The following is a 21,195-nucleotide window of genomic DNA, read 5'->3' as shown; positions in this document are numbered from 1 at the left end:
AGAGTTTGGTGGGTTTTGGGCCAAATTGGAGGGATGTTGGGCTGCACACACACACGAGGCCTTTTCGGTCCCTCGGTTAACCGTTGGAGTATCAAACGAAGTCCAAATGGCACGAAACTTGACAGGCGGTCTACCGGTAGTAAACCAAGGCCGCTTGGCAAGTCTCGGTCCAATCCGGAAATGTTTAATCCCCACACACGAAAGAAAGCTAGAAATGACCACCGGAGGAGAACGAAGCGCCGAAATGCAAAACGGATAACGGGGAAAATGCTCGAATGCATGAGACGAACACGTATGCAAATGCAATGCACATGATGACATGATATGAGATGCATGACAACGACAACAACACACGGAGACAAAACCCGAACCCAAGAAAATAAAATAACTTAACGCCGGAAACAGCAAGAGTTGGAGTACAAATAGGGAAAGTTACATCCGGGGTGTTACAACACTCCACCACTACGAAAAGATCTCGCCCCAAGATCTAGGACTGAAAGAATGCCGGGTACTCAGAACGGAGGTGATCCTTGCGTTCCCAGGTAGCTTCACGGTCGGAATGGTGTGACCACTTGACTTTGAGAAATTTTCACATCCGAACAAAATGAACGAATGCATTCCTCTTGAAATGGTCACATATCCATAAATTGAGAAGCCACGAAGAATTAAGGTAGAGAAATAAATCAACAAGGTACGGATCAAGAACGAATAATCGGTAAGAAATCCCAATCTCAAACCAATATCCGTGGAAGAAGAACTAGAGCTACTAGAGTTCCCACCTATGAAACTCCCGAACCTTTCCGGTTATGCAATCAGGTGTTGGGGATACAGGGGAAGCATAATATCTCACCCAAACTAGCAAATCCTACATCCAGCTATATCCATCCTTCAACACATAACCAAGAAACCTTCGAAAACCATCTACCTCAACCTTCGAAAAACATACGTTATAAAAGTTATGGCGATACTCCCGAACTCCCGCCCCAGTACTGGGTGGCGTCGAGGTTATCTCACCAATGAACTGCATAAAAGAGATTTTCGATGTCGGCGTACTAAACTCAGGTATTCCAGAACTGCAACGATAAAATTATGATGACAACACCTCAGAGCTCAACTCCCCGGGACACTTCCACTAAACCCCTGACAGGAGGCACCAAGACAATGTTCTCATCATAAAACCATCGGAACGATTCCAAGATACCCGCGTGATCCTAAATTTTTTTTAGTGAAATTTGAGAAGAGAAGAGTCAAAACTCTACGCCAGGATGCCTTACCAGAGCGATGAGGAGACTGGGAAGTAAAAGAATTCCCAATATCTCCGATATATAATTCCTAAAAGACTCAAAACATTTTTCTAGACACAACTCGGCTGCTAAAAACGATCAAGCAATGGGGCTCCTAAGGTCGGGGAAGGCTCTGATACCAACTTGTAACACCCTCGATGCGACTATATCTCCCACGTGTCGAGCACGACTTAGAGGCATAATCGGATTGAAGGCATATGTCGCAAGTTAGGCAATCTTCACAACATCCCATGTAATATGATAATAAAAAGGGAGATAACATAGTTGGCTTACACTCGCCACGTCAATCAAGTGCATAAATAACATTACATCATCCAAACACTCATGGCTCGACTACGGCGCCAAAATAAAAGAGAACCCAACATGCGACACGGTCCCAATCACCCCCAACTGGGCACCACTACTGATCGTCGGGAAAGGAAACATAGTAACGTTGAGAGTCTTCATCGAACTCCCACTTGAGCTCATACGCATCTCCTGGAGCGGAATCATCAGGCCCTGCATTTGGTGTAATAGTTATCTGTGAGCCACAGGGACTCAGCAATCTCGCACCCTCGCGATCAAGACTATTTAAGCTTATAGGTATGGCAAGGTAAATATGTGGAGCTGCAGCAAGCGACGAGCAAGTATGGTGGCTAACTTATTCGCAAAAGAGAGCGAGAAGAGGAGGCAAAGCACGAGCGAGAAACTAGAGAGCAACCTGCGCAAACATTACTCCAACACCGTGTCCACTTCCCGGACTCCGCCGAGAAGAGGCCATCACGGTAACACACTCAGTTGATTCATTTTAATTAAATTAAGGTTCAAGTTATCTACAACCGGACATTAACAAATTCCCATCTGCCCATAACCGCGGGCACGGCTTTCGAAAGTTCAATCCCTGCAGGGGAGTCCCAACTTAGCCCATGACAAGCTCTCACGGTCAACGAAGGAATAGACCTCCTCCCAAGATGTTCCGGTCAGACTCGGTATCTCGGTTACTCAAGACACTTCGACAGGTTAAAACAAATCCAGCAACACCGCCCGAATGTGCCGACAAATCCCGATAGGAGCTGCACATATCTCTGTCTCAGGGCACACTCAGATGAACACTACGTACAACTAAAACCAACCCTCAAGTTGCCCCGAGGTGGCGCTGCAAGTGGCTCTATTTGGACCAACACTCAGAGGAGCACTGGCCCGGGGGGTTTAAAATAAGATGACCCTCGGGCTCCGGAAACCCAAGGGAAAAAAGGCTAGGTGGCAAATGGTAAGACCAAAGTTGGGCATTGCTGGAAAAGCTTTAATCAAGGCGAACTATCAAGGGGTTCCCAATATAACCCAACCGCGTAAGGAACGCAAAATCCGGGAACATAACACCGATATGAAGGAAACTAGGGCGGCAAGAGTGGAACAAAACACTAGGCGAGAGGCCGAGCCTTCCACCCGTTACCAATTATATAGATGCATTAAGATAACAAGGCAATATAATGATATCCCAACAAGTAAATAAAAGATGTTCCAACAAGGAACGGCCTCCAATCTTCACCTGCAACTAGCAACGCTATAAGAGGGGCTGAGCAAAGCGGTAACATAGCCAATCAACGGTTTGCTAGGACATGGTGGGTTAGAGGTTTGACATGGCAATTTGGGAGGCTGGCAAGCAATTGATAGGCATCGTAGCAATGGCATAGCAAAAGAGCGAGCAAACAAGCATAGCAAAGATAGTAGTGATTTTGAGGGTATGATCATCTTGCCTGCACAGTTGTCAGAGTTGACTGGATCCTCGAAAGCAAACTCAATGGGCTCCTCGTTAGCGAACTCGTCTCCCGGCTCTACCCAAACAAGACCAACAAGCAACAAGGATACAATCAACCACGTGCAAACTCAAACAACAAGATGCAAAGATGATATGCTATGCGGGATGCGATGCGGGATGCAAAATGCAAGATATGACAGGAAATGCATGAACCTGGCCTCTTCTTGGAATTCCAAGTATGCCACTGGAAAGATGAGATGAAATCGCTTGAAAACGATATAAAGAACGCCGGAATCGGAGTTACGTTTTGGAAATGGCAAGCGATTCAAATATGACACCGGTCTGCGATTTACAGCAAGTAGGCATCTAAATGCAATGAAATGAACATGCTACAGCCACCAAACATGACAACAAAATACATGGCAGTGATGTACACAAGATGCTTAACAAAAGTCTAGCACTGAGCTACGGCCAATTCAACAATTAGGAGGTTCAAACAAGCATGGCAAAAACGCAAATGGTAAAACAGATCTCAGACTTAGTGAAATTAACACTTGTCTGGAATTTCAGATCATATAGCCCTCTTCGGAGCAACAAAACAACATGCTACAGGACCTGGACATGACAAAGAAAGACATAGCATGGAGCTACTCAACAAGCTTAACAAAAGTCCCTTAGTGACCTTGAGCCAAAAGGGATCACAAAATATATTAACAAGCACACGAACATAGCAAAAACATAATCAGTTTCAAACTTAGTGAAAAACTGACACATGCCGAAATATAACTCACGAAGGCATGTTTACGAGCTCGATGCACTCACCACGGTGAAAGTCACGGCAGGACAAGCATACATCTCTTAATAAGGCACAAAATGCAAGCTAGACATGGCAAGAACAATGGCATAGCATGCACGGATCAACTACAATAACATGGGCAAAATCGCAAACAAGTTGACGATCTGCCCAGATTCGCAACAAAGCAAAAATAGAGCTCGATTGACTCAAGCTAGGGTGCTCCATAATTTCAAACAAAGACATGGATGGATAGAGCACTACAATATTAACAAAACTCTCTTACTGATCATCCTCAAAAGAGGCATGGATCACTAGGAAACAACATGAACATATGGCATCATGAACTAAACAATCCCAGGACAGTGAAATTACTAAGTCCCTGAAAACAGAATTAGCAAGTGCACCACTTTGCAAGCTTGCACAAGTCACCACACACATCCTAAAAATACATGGGTTGCACCTCTGGAAAGATGACAAAACCCTTAACAAAACATATGTAGAACTTACGGGCATAGCATGCACACAATAATCATGGCAAAAATGACAAAAGTGCTAAACGGAGTAGCAGATCTGACAATTAACTCAAGTAGTCCTCTTCTAACAGCATTTCGGGCATCAATATGAGCTCAAATGAAAATGATGCAATGGAATGAAATGATGTACTCTCTGAGATGAACATTTTGATATGCTATATGCCCAAATCGGAGCTACGGATGCAAAGTTACGGGGCCGCGAACAGGGGCATATGAACTAAAAATATCCGGGACTTAGTGAAAAAAACTACCCCTATGGTTTACTGTAGCAACCCCGAACCAGATCGGATCTCGCGGCACTGTAGCTGGCCGGACCTGAGTTCGCCGGAGCCGGCGTGGAGAAGGGAGGCGGCGGCCGGCGAGGGCGCGGTCGCCGGTGGCCGAGGCGGCGGCGGCGGCCGGAGCTGGGGCGACGCCGGCGAGCTCCTGCGGCGGCTCGGGGCGGCGACCCCAACGACGAGGCGGCGACGGACCGGGACGGCGGTGGCGGACGGCTGGGCGGCGACGGCCGGGCGGGGCGGCGGCGGAGGCTGCGGCCGGGCCGAGGAGGGAGGCGGCGCGGGGCGGCCGGCTCGCGGGCTCGCGGGGGCCTCGCCTGGGCCGGGCGGGCCGGCGGCGGTGGGAGGTGGCGGCCGCCACGTGTCGACGCGCGGGTGGCTGGAGGCGGCGGGCGGACGCTGTCCGGCCCCGTCCGGACACGTCCGGCGGTGGCGGCGGATGGATCTAGGGTTTAGGGGGGAGGGGAGACCCGTGAATTTCGGAGGGGGGTGTATATATAGGCGTAGAGGGAGCTAGGAGAGTCCAAATGAGGTGCGGTTTTCAGCCACGCGATCGTGATCGAACGCTCTAGGACATGGAGCAGAGTTTGGTGGGTTTTGGGCCAAATTGGAGGGATGTTGGGCTGCACACACACACGAGGCCTTTTCGGTCCCTCAGTTAACCGTTGGAGTATCAAACGAAGTCCAAATGGCACGAAACTTTACAGGCGGTCTACCGGTAGTAAACCAAGGCCGCTTGGCAAGTCTCGGTCCAATCCGGAAATGTTTAATCCCCACACACGAAAGAAAGCTAGAAATGACCACCGGAGGAGAACGAAGCGCCGGAATGCAAAACGGACAACGGGGAAAATGCTCAAATGCATGAGACGAACACGTATGCAAATGCAATGCACATGATGACATGATATGAGATGCATGACAACGACAACAACACACGGAGACAAAACCCGAACCCAAGAAAATAAAATAACTTAACGCCGGAAACAGCAAGAGTTGGAGTACAAATAGGGAAAGTTACATCCGGGGTGTTACAACCGGTTAGGGGAGAAGGCGATGCCTTTGTATCAGATGATGAAGAAAACAGATGATTTTGTTTGGAGCGATGCTGCAAACTCTGCTTTTGAAGATTTGAAGACACAGCTGGCTGAGCCGCCGATCCTTGCTGCTCCAATTGAGAAAGAGCCGCTGTTGTTATACGTAGCCACCAACTCACGAGCTGTTAGTGTGGCGATTGTGGTGGAGCACAAAGAGGTTGGAAAGGAGCATCCGGTTCAACGACCGGTTTACTATGTCAGTGAGGTGTTAATTGAATCCAAACAACGATACCCACATTGGTAGAAGCTCGTATATGGGGTGTTCATGGCGAGCCGGAAGCTTAAACATTATTTTCAGGATCACCCAATCACTGTGGTTAGCTCTGCTCCTTTGGGAGACATCATTCAAAACAGAGAAGCCACTGGACGAGTCGCCAAGTGGGCCACTGAGCTTGGGTCTCATGGGTTGAAGTATGTACCACACACTGCAATCAAATCTCAAGCACTGGTTGACTTTATTAATGAATGGACAGAGATGCAGATGCCAGAAGAGAAACGAGACAACACATATTGGACTATTCATTTTGATGGGTCCAGACAGTTGGAAGGCTCAGGGGCTGGAGTTGTTTTAACCTCCCCTCGAGGTGACAAATTTTGTTATGTGTTACGGTTGATGTTTCCTTGCACTAACAACGCAGCAGAATACGAAGCCTTGCTCCATGGTCTTCGAGCGGCCAAAGAGATGAGTCTAAGCCGGGTCAGGTGTCTTGGCGACTCAGATTTAGTGGCTCCATAGGTATCAGGCAAGTGGGATTCCGATGACCCTCTCATGGCGGCTTATCGCCGCGAAGTTGATACTGTTGCAGGACATTTTAAAGGGTATCAGGTGGAGCACATCGACCGTAGGAAGAACGAAGCGGCTGATGCTCTAAGCCGGCTGGGATCTTAGCATAAGGCGGCGCCACCTAACACCTTTTTGGATGTTTTGCAAAACCCGTCTGTCAAGTTACCCATGGAAGAAGATCTAGTCATTCCTGGCCCGGAGGCACAGTTGGTGGCGGCTCTTCATGTCATCCCAGATTGGACAGTGCCTTTCTTGGCTTACATGACCCAGGGAGAGTTGCCAGCGGATGAGACCCTGGCTCGACAGATAACCCATCGGTCTAAGTCAATGACGATTTCTGATGGAGAACTATACCATCGCAGCGTCTCTGGAGCGTTTCAGCGGTGTGTTTCCGCTGAAGAAGGCCAAGAAATACTTCGTGAGATCCATGAAGGCGATTGTGGTCATCACGCCGGGTCAAAATCTCTGGTGGCCAAGGCTTTTCGTCACAGTTTTTACTGGTTGACGGCTCACGTTGATGCAGAAGATCTGGTCAGCAGATGTGATGGATGTCAAAAGTTCGCATGACGAGCACATGTGCCGGCTCAAGAACTCCGGATGATTCCAATCACTTGGCTATTTGCGATCTGGGGGCTTGACATGGTGGGACCTTTCAAAAGGTCTAAGGATAAAAAGACACATCTTCTAGTGACAGTTGATAAATTCACAAAGTGGGTTGAGGCATAACCGGTGAGTAAGTGTGATGCGGCCACGGCGGTTCAGTTCATGAAGAAGGTGATCTTCCGTTTTGGTTTTCCACACAGCATTATCACTGACAATGGCACTAATCTGTCCCAAGGGGCTATGGAGGATTTTTGTCAACGTGAGCATATTCGGCTTGATGTTTCTTCTGTAGCTCATCCTCAATCCAATGGTCAAGATAAGAGAGCAAATCAGGAAATTTTAAAAGGTCTCAAACCCCGGCTTATGGTTCCTTTACAGCGAACCCCGGGTTGTTGGGTAGAGGAATTACCCTCGGTGCTGTGGAGTATCAACACCACACCTAACAGGTCTACAGGTTACACACCTTTCTTCATGGTGTATGGAGCAGAAGCAGTGTTGCCTAGTGACATCCGTCATGACTCGCCCCGTGTGGCAGCTTATGTTGAAGCCAATAATGAACAAGCCATACAAGATGCACTCGACTTGTTAGATGAAGAAAGAGACTTAGCAGCGGCTCGATCAGCAATTTATCAATAGGACCTGCACCGTTATCACAGCCGTCGGGTTAAATCCAGGACTTTTCAGGAAGGCGACTTGGTGCTCCGGCTCATCCAGGATCTGTCGGATGCACACAAGTTATCCCCACCTTGGGAAGGACCCTTTGTGGTCAGCAAGAACTTAAACAATGGGTCATATTACCTCATTGACGTTCGAGAGCACAAAGACTCACGTAAATCGGAGGAAGAGACCCGTCGGTCGTGGAACATTGCTCAACTTTGGCCATACTACACCTGAGCCACCGGCTCTCATCATGTACATACTTTAACATTGTATATACCATGATAAGTAATAAAGCAGGACCATCGGTCTCTTTTATTTTTCAAAAGATTATGCATTTTTTATTTCTTATTTTCAAATGACTATTAAGGAGCTGATCATATTTGAATCAAGTCTAACCCTTTTTGGTCCGGCTTATGATCGTATTCGAATCTAGCTACAACTATCATGGTCATTTGGGGGCTTCCTGTTCAAACATAGGTCATATTCGAACCAAAGAGAACATAGCTGTAGTAACCCTCTTGATCGGCTCAAGGCCAAACTCACTAGGGGGCTTCTTGATCGTATCCGAATCATAGCTTAACCCCTTTTGGGTCCGACTTGGATCGTATTCAAATTGGGGTCGTTAAAAACCTCTCAAGGTCATTTGGGGGCTTCCTGTTCAAACATAGGTCGTATTCGAACCAAAGAGAACATAGCTGTCGGTACCCTCTTGATCGGTGCAACGCCAAAGCCACTGGGGGCTATATGGTCGTATTCGAACCTTAGCTTAACCCCTTTGGTTCGGTTTACTGATCGTATTCGAATCAAAAACCCCCAACCTTTAAAATACAAGGTTAAATCATCCTTATTGCCTGTTATTTACCTTGTAGTTTTTGTTGTCTCAATTTCACAAATAATTAACATGGTCTTCTTCGCCGGCTGGACTATTTGATAACAAAGCCACCAAGGTATGATGATCATTAAGTATTCAGAAGTATTGACTTCTCAAAAAGATGGAGTTATCAACTTCATTACCTAGGTTATTTAAACCGGTGGTCTAAAGATCAAAGGTACAACTATGACTATTGTTTACAAGCAATTGCCTGTTTTATTAATCAAAGGGTTATTGTCAGCTTTGTTCTCTTTTTATATCTGTTTCTGTTGTCTACTATGGTAAACATATTGGCTATAAGCAGGGTGTTCTAACCCGTTCGGTACTAAGCCGCCAAGCCAGTTTTTTCCTTTTGTGTATACAGGAATAGAGCTGAAGTATTGCAGAAACAATCATAAAATATGATGCATATATTGCCATCAGGAAATACAGAATCACACACAGTGTTTTATGCACGATGGCATAGGCAAGGCATTCAGTGTTTTCACAGCTAAACTATTACAAGGCTTTTATAAGCCCATGAAGATGGTTATTGCTCCTCCCTCGCCGGTTCACCGCCCTTTGTTAACTGGAAGCTGGGTTTTGACCAGTCAAAACCATTCACGGCGACAAATTCTGCTTCTTCGTCAATCAGGTCGGCCGGGTCAACTTCCGGGGAAAATGTATTTTCACGAATAGGCGGGATTAAATCTGTCACATTGTACGAGGGAGTGGCCATCTTCTTATTTTCAACATCAAAACCCGGCTGATACTTGTCGATGTTGGTTTCATCTCCAAGAATAGTCACCTAAGGTCGGACTCCACGCACGCAAGCCATGAAGTCATCCTGCTCAAAGGGAGATTAGTCTTCCTTCACGGTGGGATATCCTCTGGCCACGTTCACCGGGTCTAGGTCTGGTACCCAAGCCTTGGACCGGCTCAGGGCAGTCAAAGCTCTGGCTCTCGCACAGGAGCGCTTCACTTCTTGAAACCTAGCAGGTAGGATTAACGGTTTCTTCAAGATGTCACTGAGCCGATTGGGTCCTTGATTGGCCAGAGAGATGGCAGCAAGTGCCTATTGTGCGCCAATATACAGTTGCTCCACTAAGGTATACACTGCCTTCAGCTTAATCACATGATCTTGGCTCAGATTCTTGCTTCGTGGGCCTGCACATATTTTATAAACAAAGTCAGCTGGCGGCTTATATTCCGGATCAGCAAAAAGTACACAAGATTAAAAACAGACGGCTTACCAAAGATGGCGGCCACCATTTGAGACACCCGGCCCTTTAAACTGTTCAGCTCTGTTGAAACCTCTTCAAGGGTTGTTTCGGCCTTTTCGGCGCGTTGTGTCAGAAGCGTTTTTTCCTCTGCCCAGGCTTTCTTCTTGGGGGTGAAGCTGGTCTTTAAATTTTCCGACTCAGAGAAACTTATTTGCAATTTGGAGTTAGCAGACTTGATTTCTGCCTCCTGACTCGCTAGCCGGGTCTTCGCATCAGTCAATTGTGAGTTCAGTTCAGATAAGGCATTCTGCAAAAAATGTACCCAGACGAGTCAAGATTTTGCTTAAGGTTCAAAAATCAAGATTCAAGTCTCAAGTACTTTACAAAAGCCACTTGACACTTGGGGGCTAATGTATGCCAAAACAATTTCTTCTGACTCTAAAGACATACTTAAAGTCCCAAGTACTTTACAAAGTAACAACACTTGGCACTTGGGGGCTAATGTATGCTATTCAGCAAGCTTCTCAAGGTTAAGCCGGATTATGAAGTTCTTTGAATACGCTACAAGACAATTTAAAGTACCGGCTCATTTATGATCAAAAGGAACCGGCCCTTCGGGACTTCAGGTGAAGCTTTGTTCTATTTTAGTGAACTCAAGAAAATTTTCAAAGGTAAAGGTCTTGGCCTATATTATAAAGTCTACAGATCATTCTGGTTCTCTCATAATCTGAAGACTTGGGGGCTGGCGGAATATAGATAAGCCGGAAGAACATACCTCATATTTCAGCTGCAACTGTTTGACCATTTCGATCTCTAAGTCGCGACTGGAGTGCACATGACTGAGATAGCTGGATTAAATATTGTTGGCATTCAGATGATCATAATGTGCAACGTCAAAGCGCACTTTCTGCCTCTCCAATGCTTCTTGTTTTGCCGTGTGGCGAGCCAGCACGGTTGGATTCCCCGGTTCAACAAAACGGCTCCCGGTGATCAAAACGCCTTGTGCAAACGGTGATGGCGGGTTGGGTGAGCTTGATGGTCCAGTCGCGGAAGGATTCATGATGGTGTCATCAAACGACGGCTCAGGAGGATTTACTTCTGCATTGACAGGCGGGTCTTTTGGATTTTCAATTGATGGAGGAGAAGGTGGCCTTGCCGGTTCAGGAGCAAGGACTGGCGGGTCTTGTTGGGGAACGTAGTAATTTCAAAAAAATTCCTACGCACACGCAAGATCATGGTGATGCATAGCAACGAGAGGGGAGAGTGTTTTCCACATACCCTCGTAGACCGAAAGCGGAAGCATTAGCACAACGCGGATGATGTAGTCGTACGTCTTCACGATCTGACCGATCAAGTACCGAACGTACGACACCTTCGAGTTCAGCACACATTCAGCCCGATGACGTCCCTCGAACTCCGATCCAGCCGAGTGTTGAGGGAGAGTTTTGTCAGCACGACGGCGTGGTGACGATGTAGATGTTCTACCGACGCAGGGCTTCGCCTAAGCACCGCTACAGTAATATTGAGGTGGACTATGGTGGAGGGGGGCACCGAACACGGCTAAAAGATCAAACGATCAATTGTTGTGTCTCTAGGTGCCCCCTGCCCCCGTATATAAAGGAGCAAGGGGGGGTGCGGGCGGCCATAGGAGGAGGCACGCAGGAGGAGTCCTACTCCTACCGGGAGTAGGACTCCCCTCCTTTTTCCTAGTTGGATTAGGACTTGGGGGGAAGGAGTGGAGGAGAAGGAAGGAAGGGGGGCGCCGCCCCCCTCTCCTTGTCCTATTCGGACTAGGGGGAGGGGCGCGCGGCCAGCCCTTGCCTCCTCTCCTCTCTTCCACCTAGGCCCACTAAGGCCCATTTGATTCCCAGGGGGTTCCGGTAACCTCCCATTACTCCGGTAAAATCACTATTTCACCCGGAACACTTCCGATATCCAAACATAGGCTTCCAATATATCAATCTTCATGTCTCGACCATTTCGAGACTCCCCGTCATGTCTGTGATCACATCCGGGACTCCGAACAACCTTCGGTACATCAAAACATATAAACTCATAATATAACTGTCATTGTAACGTTAAGCGTGCGGACCCTACGGTTCGAGAACTATGTAGACATGACCGAGACACGTCTCCGGTCAATAACCAATAGCGAACCTGGATGCTCATATTGGCTCCTAAATGTTCTACGAAGATCTTTATCGGTCAGACCGCATAACAACATACGTTATTCCCTTTGTCATCAGTAAGTTACTTGCCCGAGATTCGATCGTCGGTATCTCAATACCTAGTTCAATCTCGTTACCGGCAAGTCTCTTTAATCGTTCCATAATACATCATCCCACAACTAACTCATTAGTTGCAATGCTTGCAAGGCTTAAGTGATGTGCATTACCGAGAGGGCCCAGAGATACCTCTCCAACAATCGGAGTGACAAATCCTAATCTCGAAATACGCCAACCCAACAAGTACCTTCGGAGACACCTGTAGAGCACCTTTATAATCACCCAGTTACGTTGTGACGTTTGGTAGCACACAAAGTGTTCCTCCGATAAACGGGAGTTGCATCATCTCATAGTCATAGGAACATGTATAAGTCATGAAGAAAGCAATAACAACATACTAAACGATTGTGTGCTAAGCTAATGGAATGGGTCATGTCAATCACATCATTCTCCTAATGATGTGATCCCGTTAATCAAATGACAACCCATGTCAATGGCTAGGAAACTTAACCATCTTTGATCAACGAGCTAGTCAAGTAGAGGCATACTAGTGACACTCTGTTTGTCTATGTATTCACACATGTATTATGTTTCCGGTTAATACAATTCTAGCATGAATAATAAACATTTACCATGATATAAGGAAATAAATAATAACGTTATTATTGCCTCTAGGGCATATTTCCTTCAGTCTCCCACTTGCACTAGAGTCAATAATCTAGATTACACAGTAATGATTCTAACTGTCGGTGTCAAAATCGGCGGATCTCGGGTAGGGGGTCCCGAACTGTGCGTCTAGGCCGGATGGTAACAGGAGGCAGGGGACACGATGTTTTACCCAGGTTCGGGCCCTCTTGATGGAGGTAAAACCCTACGTCCTGCTTGATTAATATTGATGGTATCGGTAGTACAAGAGTAGATCTACCACGAGATCGAGGAGGCTAAACCCTAGAAGCTAGCCTATGGTATGATTGTATGTTATGGTTGTTGTCCTACGGACTAAAACCCTTCGGTTTATATAGACACCGGAGAGGGTTAGGGTTACACAAGGTCGGTTACAAAGGAGGAGATATCCATATCCGTATTGCCTAGCTTGCCTTCCACGCCAAGTAGAGTCCCATCCGGACACGAGACGAAGTCTTCAATCTTGTATCTTCATAGTCTAACAGTCCGACCAATGGAGATAGTCCGGCTGTCCGGAGACCCCCTAATCCAGGACTCCCTCAGTAGCCCCTGAACCAGGCTTCAATGACGATGAGTCCGGCGCGCAGTATTGTCTTCGGCATTGCAAGGCGGGTTCCTTCTCCGAATACATCATAGAAGGATTTGAATACTAGGATAGTGTCCGACCCTGCAAAATAAGTTCCACATTCCACCATAGAGAGAATAATATTTTCGTAGATCGAGTTTGCTGGCTTGTTTTGGCAGCATGACGTTATGTCATGGCCCAGTGATTATTCGAACCGTTTCCTTCAACCAGCCCCGCACATAACGCGATGCAGTTTTTCGACACGTCTTGTCAAAGCAGAGATTGTGTCCCCTTATTACGGGATTCTCATCAATACGGGCGTGGGTAACCCAACGCGCCATCAATTACGGCGCTTGGGGGATAAGCAAGTTTTATCAGGCAAGTGGGGACGCTTAGTTTCGTCCGCCCATATAAAGGGATAAGGATTCACCTTTCTATCCACGCCTTCTTCCTCCCTTGCTCATCCGTTTTCGCACACTCGAGCTCTAGTGCCCAAGTCCACACTTCCCACCTCAACCTTCTCCAACCATGTCCGGAGCGGGAGGCAGGTGGATGGTCTCCTCCATCACAGAGGGAGACATCAAGAAGCTGCGCGGAGCCGGATACTTAGCCGCGAACATCGCGCATCGGCTGCCCGCTGCGGGGCAGATCGTCCCTACCCCAGAACCTCACGAGAGGGTAGTTTTCCTCCACCACTTCCTCCGCGGACTAGGGTTTCCCCTCCATCCATTCGTCCGTGGTCTCATGTTCTACTACGGGCTGGACTTTCATGATCTGGTCCCGAACTTCATCCTCAACATTTCGGCGTTCATCGTCGTGTGTGAGGCTTTCCTACGCATCCGGCCCCACTTCAGCCTGTGGTTAAAGACCTTCAATATCAAGCCAAAGGTGGTACAAGGCCAACAAGCAGAATGCGGCGGAGCCATGGTGGGCAAGATGCCCAACGTCATATGGCTCGAAGGCTCCTTCATGGAGACAATAAAGGGATGGCAATCGGTGTGGTTCTACATCACTGAGCCGCGTGACGCCAAATGGGTGGCAGCCCCCGAGTTTCGATCCGGATTCCCTACACGGCTCACTTCTTGGAAAGAGAAGGGCTTGTCGTGGGATTCGTCAGTGGAGCTGGATGGACTCCAGAAATGTATCCGGAGTATGGCGAGCAAGAAGCTCAAGCTTGTCAACATAGTCCAAGTTATGCTCATCCGCTAGATCCTCCCGTGTCAACAACGGGATTTTACCATGTGGGAGTTCGACCCGGCCCGGTACCAGACTCTGAGCGAGCTCTTTGATACGACGCACAAGGACGTCTGGAAGGTGTTGCTCAAGGGCGCCGAGGTCCCTCCTTCTCTCGCCGAGGACCGCGGACTAAGCGCAAAGCGCCTAGCGCGTTCGATGAGTTCAATACGTCTCGTGAGACATTTATTTTCCCTAGATTAATTATGCGCAGGGTCTAATCTCCATGCCTTTGACAGGACTGGGTAGAGATGTCGGGGTAGATCGACTGTCCGGCCCCTTTGCCCGAAGATACTGCGGGCGCTCTCCTGACGGAGATGCTGACTCCGGCTCCTTACAAGGTGCCGGAGAAGACCAAGAAGGCCAAGGGAACCCGAAAGAGTTCCCGGCGCTAGGTGTTATCAGAATCATTGTCCGATAACTCTGCGGCACACTCCTCCCCTGAAGATGAGGAGGAAGAAGAAGATGCTCCCCCTCTAGGCGAGGGAGACAAGAAAAGGACGGCCGCCCCAACTGGGGGGGCGAAGGGTCCAAGAAGGGAAAGACTCTCCTTCCGGACAGTTCCACCGCCGCCGACGAAGGCGAAGACGAGTGGTTGCCCAGGGCCAAGCCCCCGGGGAGATCGTAAGTATTCGGATACCAGAGTAACTCATAGGATTCCTTTGTCGCACTGCTTTCCCTAACGCCGAACATAATTATGCAGGCCACCACGAGCCAATATCGAGGTATCATCGGACGGCTCCCTGGGCTCGTCGGACATGGACAGCGATCCAGTCCCGACCGCCACCTCCCCTCATCCTGCCGATGACGCCGAGGTGTTGTCTCAAGAGGCACCGGATCGAGGGGAGACAGTCCCGGAGGCGCCTCAAGGCGACCTTCAGGACTCCGGGAGCCGAGGGGACGGGGCCCCTGAGAGCTCAGAGTTCGGCTCTCAGCCGAACACCGCGCCGGAACCTCCAGCGGTTCCAGGCTCGAGCAGGCGGCCTCCTTCTAAGAGGGGAAAGAAGCCTGTGCCGGTGACCTCTGTCCATCCAGAGGCGCCGGACAATCTGCTGGAAGCGCTTCGCAGCGCTTCCATCGACGAGGAGCACCGCTCTATCATGAGTGCGGTGATCCAGAAGGTTCAATCCGCCAAGAGCGGATTGACTGAAGCCTGTGCCAGCCTTCTAACAGGCTTCGAGGTAAGTGTTTTAAAATGTAGTAGGGATATTACCGTATAGACAGTAACCCCTGATGCTTTGTTCGGTGTTCACAAAGAAAAGCCGAACAGAGGATCAAATAATATCGTAGGAGTCTAATATAAGTGAGTCAATATGCATATGCAGGCTTCGCTGCTGGCGTCTGCCGCACTGACTACGGAGGTCGCCGTACTGAAGCAGGCCCTCGAGGGGTCCCGAAAAGAGCTCTGCCTCGCCAAGAGGCAGCTCGAGGAGAACAAGGGTAAGTAATACCCTGTCTATAGATATGTATATATAAAAGAAGACGCGATTGCAAAATGACAGGATCATCGAATATTTGCCAGGGGCCACGACCGAGGTAGCGACCCTGAAGCAAGCGCTGACCAAGGCCGAAGATAAAGCGGCCAAGGAGCGCACCGAGCGAGAGAAGCACGAGGCTCGGGTGGGCGAGGTGCAGCAAGAGCTCCAGGCTCTCGTGGCGAAGCACGAGGCATTGGAGCTTGACTCAAAGACGCGGGAGTCTGAGCTTGCCACGGCCCTCGAGAGCGCAAAAAGTGCCAAGGCCGAAGCCCAAAAGGCTCTCCAAGAGATCGACGCGATGAAGAAGATAGCGACGGGTAAGGCTTTCTATATGCAAAGCAAGCATGTAAAATTAAATACCGATTACTTACCCGAATCCGGAGCTCTCCGGGAGCATTCGCAGATTTGCCCCGCAGTGTGTTCAATGCCGCACAATTTTACCAGGCCGAGGATGGAAGCTCAATGGAGAAGTTGTTCTGGTCTCAGTATGCTGAGGCCGGACATCCGGTGCCAATGAGAGACCAGCTGAAGCAGATGGTCGAGCTACATAAGGCGGCCGATCAGGCCATGAAGAGCTTTATAGTCCGGCTGTGGCCTGGCAACGCCCTTCCGAATAGCTTCTTCGGCCTGGTGAGGCGGCTTGTGGATGCCTGCCCACGGCTGGAGGTCGTCAAGCGATCTATCTGCATTGAAGGTGCACGCCGGGCATTCTCCTGTGTGAAATTGCAGTGGGTCAAGCTAGACGCCGTGAAGCTGATCAAGGAGGGGCCGCCGGAGGGCAAGGAGCACCACCACCCCGAGATGTACTACGAGGGTGTTCTGCCGGGTGCCCGTCTCATCGCGGACGAGTGTTCAAAAGATGTAATATTTGAGTGAGACTTGCTCGTTTTATCCTGTATTTATGAAAACCTATTTCATATGCGCTATGCAACGCTTGTTTGAATTTAAAATATTACCTTCTGTTTGGTTGTTTATCCAATCTGAGAGATGGCTAGTCCTCGGCTTCTGCCCCCATGCCGCGAGTGCTGGGGTGTTCGGGATAAACCTGAGCACTCTTGTTCCCATGTTTGGGTCCTTCGAGGGAGATGCTCAGCACAGCGAACAAGGCAACCGGACTAATAATGCTTTATCACTCTCACTTAGCCATAGAATTCTATAATTTTAAATTTCGGCGAAGCCCCTGGTATTCGGAAGGCCGAATTCGGGGCGCGATACACGCCTTTAAGCCGGACAGGGCCGACCCCTTGCTCTAAGCGGCATAAGTCTTTAGGGACTCGAAAACCTCACCGAACAGCGACCAGTCTCTCGCCTTATCATGACAGTCAGTTTTAGCTTTCTCTACTGAGGTGCTGAACCCAGCAGAATCGGGGCACAATCGCAGTAGTTCTCCAAGCACTACCTTAGCCGATAGAGCGGAACATAAGGTACCAAAACATAGGAGCCGGGCAAACCCAACATTTGACCAAAGACATGATTCGGAGCTGATGCATATAATGCTATAAGTTCGAGGTGTCGCACTTGTGAAAGTGTTCGGACTTTTCACACCGTATTGTGGGGTACATAAGCCCCTGATGTATTGGCCGTACCAAAGTGTACGGTTGCAAGGCGTCATTAATGAACACATAGATATATATATATAACAAGAATGCAATAATAGTCGTAATATCATGCATTGTTTATTAAAAAATTGTGTTAAAGCAGAGTGATACAGATAGTGCGATAAGCAAAGAGTAGGACTATGTCCCTTCCAAGGGCAAGCTGAGGAATGATATTAAATTGAATATTTCACTCATTACTGTAATCAACCTGGGAATTCTGTGGTATAACGTAGCTGTCTGCCTCCTTGGTTGCTGCATCATGTGTTCGGCAATAGTGCTGCCGGACAATGTTTCCAGAGATTAAGGTCCTGAAAGAACAAAAAATAACCAAACGGGAAGCCCCTAGTGCGGTTTAGGCCACGTCTTGGGGCGTGCCGCAGTTGTGTCCCCCTCCCCACCTATGCCCGTGGTATTTTTAATGCGTAATTATGTACGCGTAGCACGAGTTTCACCGCTGGGCTAGGATTGGGGTGGCCGCCGCATTGCTACGCGAGCTCAGATCGCGCCAGGCGGTCGATTTGCCGATTGCTCCGAGCGCGCTTGAAGGTGTCTGGGCTTTGAAGCGCCGAACTGGTTGATTGCCTTGAGAGGCTGCTTTGCGCTTCTGCTGCGAGGGCTGCGGTGTGCTCCTCTGTTCGGAGGGAGCGCTCTGTGTTTCCATTGACTGTAATAACTCCGCGAGGTCCTGGCATCTTGAGCTTGAGGTATGCATAATGCGGTACCGCATTGAATCTAGCAAATCCGGTTCGCCCGAGCAGCGCGTGATAACCACTGCGGTACGGGACTATATCGAAGATTAACTCTTTGCTTCGGAAGTTATCCGGAGATCCGAAGACCACTTTCAGTGTAATTGAGCCTGTGCAATGGGCCTCTACACCTGGAATGACGCCCTTAAAGGTCGTTTTTGTGGGTTTGATCCTTGAGGGGTCTATACCCATTTCGCGCATTGTGTCCTGATAAAGCAGGTTCAGGCTGCTGCCGCCATCCATAAGGACTCGAGTGAGGTGAAATCCGTTAATGATTGGGTCTAGGACCAGTGCGGCGAATCCGCCATGACGGATACTAGTGGGGTGGTCCCCGCGATCGAAGGTGATCGGGCAGGAGGACCAAGGGTTGAACTTTGGGGCGACTGGCTCCAACGCATATACGTCCCTGAGCGCACGCTTCCGCTCCCTCTTGAGGATGTGGGTTGCGTATATCATGTTCATCGTCCGCACTTGTGGGGGAAACCTCTTCTGTCCTCCAGTGTGCGGCTGCCGGGGCTCCTCCTCGTCATCGCTATGCGGCCCCTTGTCCTTGTTTTCGCCAATTAACTTGCCGGCCTACTTGAACACCCAACAATCCCTATTGGTGTGATTGGCTGGCTTGTCTGGGGTGTCGTGTATTTGACACGAGCGGTTGAGTATACGGTCCAAGCTGGACGGACCCGGCGTCTTTTTTTGAATGGCTTTTTCCGCTGACCGGGTTTAGAGCCTTTGAATCCAGCATTGACTGTCGTATCCTCAGTATTTTCGATGTTAATGCGGTGCTTATGTTTGTTGCGACGTGACCTGCTATTGCCATCCTTGGTATCTAAGGTACCATGGTTCTTTGATATGTTATTACTGCGAGCCAGCCAGCTGTCTTCTCCCGCACAAAAGCGGGTCATGAGCGTCGTGAGAGCTGCCATAGATTTCGACTATTCCTGACCAAGGTGCCGGGCTAGCCACTCGTCTCGGATGTTGTGCTTGAAAGCCGCTAAGGCCTCCGCATCCGGACAATCGATGATTTGATTTTTCTTTGTAAGGAACCGAGTCCAGAATTGCCTGGGCGACTCTTCTGGCTGCTGAGTTATGTGGCTCAAATCATCGGCGTTTGGTGGTCGCACATAAGTGCCCTGAAAGTTGTCGAGGAATGCGGCTTCCAGATCTTCCCAACAGCTAATGGAGTCCGCTGGCGTCGGAGTGGAGGCTGAGCTTTCGGCTGGAATGCCTCTCTATCGCTGCCACGAGGTGGCCGATCAGCCGTATCATACGCTTCTTCCTCCAGTCGGGGTAGTAACCTGCACTTTGGGTAATTCTTCGAGGGGCGCTCGAGTTTATATTCCTCGGCCGCGAGGACTTCAGTCCATCTGTCAGCTAGCAGATCTTGATCAGCTTGAAGCTGCTGCTGCTTTTTCTTCAGGCTATTTGTCGTGGCCATAAGCCGGCGCTTGAAGCGCTCTTGTTCGACGGGATCCTCTGGTATGGCGAATTCATCGTCGCCGAGGCTTGCCTCGTCTTCGGAGGGGGGCATGTAATTGTCATCCTCCTCCTCTCCGTCTGCCGCTCTCTCAGGAGAGCTGGCTCCTTCACCCTCCTGCTCTAAATCTTGCTGGAGGGGATTGTTGTTGTCTTCGGCACTATCTGGAGTGTTATTATCTCCTGTGCCGGTATCACCACTTTTGCTTTGGCGGGACATAGAGCGGCACCGCTGACGTTGGCGCTTGGGTTGCTTCTTGGAGGGGTCATCCTCCGCTATCTCGTCGCCATTGCCTTCATTGGGTGTATCCACCATGTATACGTCATATGACGAGGTGGCTTTCCAGTGCCCTATAGGCGCTGGTTCATGTTCATCTCCTACATCATCGTCCATAATGTCGATGTCTTCGAAGTCGAAGTCGAGCATGTCGGTTAAATCATCGACAGTGGCTACGAAGTGGGTGGTGGGTGGGCGTCGAATTTCTTCGTCGTCCGCATCCCAATCCTGTTGGCCATAATCTGGCCAGGGCTCTCCTGACAAAGAGAGAGACCTTAGTGAATTCAGAATGTTGCCGAAGGGCGAGTGCTGAAAGATATCCACGGCGGTGAATTCCATGATCGGCGCCCAATCGGATTCGATTGGCAGGGGCGCGGATGGTTCGGAGTCCGAAAAAGAGTCCGGCACCTTGGAGTCACGAGCTGCGCGGAGGGTTAGGCTAGTGTTCGGCTCGATCGCCATTGAGACTGCAGCCCCTGAGGCGGTGTCTAACCACCCGTCCTCGATTGGCGCAGTTGGCTCCGAGCTAAGGGTCGGAGCTGATGCGGGCGCGGCCTCTGGAGTACTGTTCGGCGGCAGAGCTAGGTCATACCCATCTCGATAGTGCGGCGCGCCCGGCTGTGGCTCGAATCCGTCGAAGAACAAGTCTCCGCGGATGTCGGCCGTGTAGTTCAAACTTCCAAATCTGACCTGACGGCCAGGGGCGTAGCTTTCAATCTGCTCCAGATGGCCAAGCGAGTTAACCCGCAGTGCAAAGCCGCCGAATACGAAGATCTGTCCGGGGAGAAAAGTCTCACCCTGGACCACATCGCTATTGATGATAGTAGGAGCCATCAAGCCTAACGGCGACGACACAGAGGAACTCTCAATGAAAGCACCAATGTCGGTGTCAAAACCGGCGGATCTCGGGTAGGGGCTCCCGAACTGTGCGTCTAGGACGGATGGTAACAGGAGGCAGGGGACACGATCTTTTACCCAGGTTCGGGCCCTCTTGATGGAGGTAAAACCCTACGTCCTGCTTGATTAATATTGATGATATGGGTAGTACAAGAG

Source organism: Triticum urartu, chromosome 2A (genome assembly GCF_056163025.1).
Source record: "Triticum urartu cultivar PI428250 chromosome 2A, HENAU_Tu73, whole genome shotgun sequence".
Classification (NCBI taxonomy): Eukaryota; Viridiplantae; Streptophyta; class Magnoliopsida; order Poales; family Poaceae; genus Triticum; species Triticum urartu.
The sequence above is the reverse complement of the archived record's forward strand: the minus strand, read 5'-3'. Positions refer to the sequence as shown.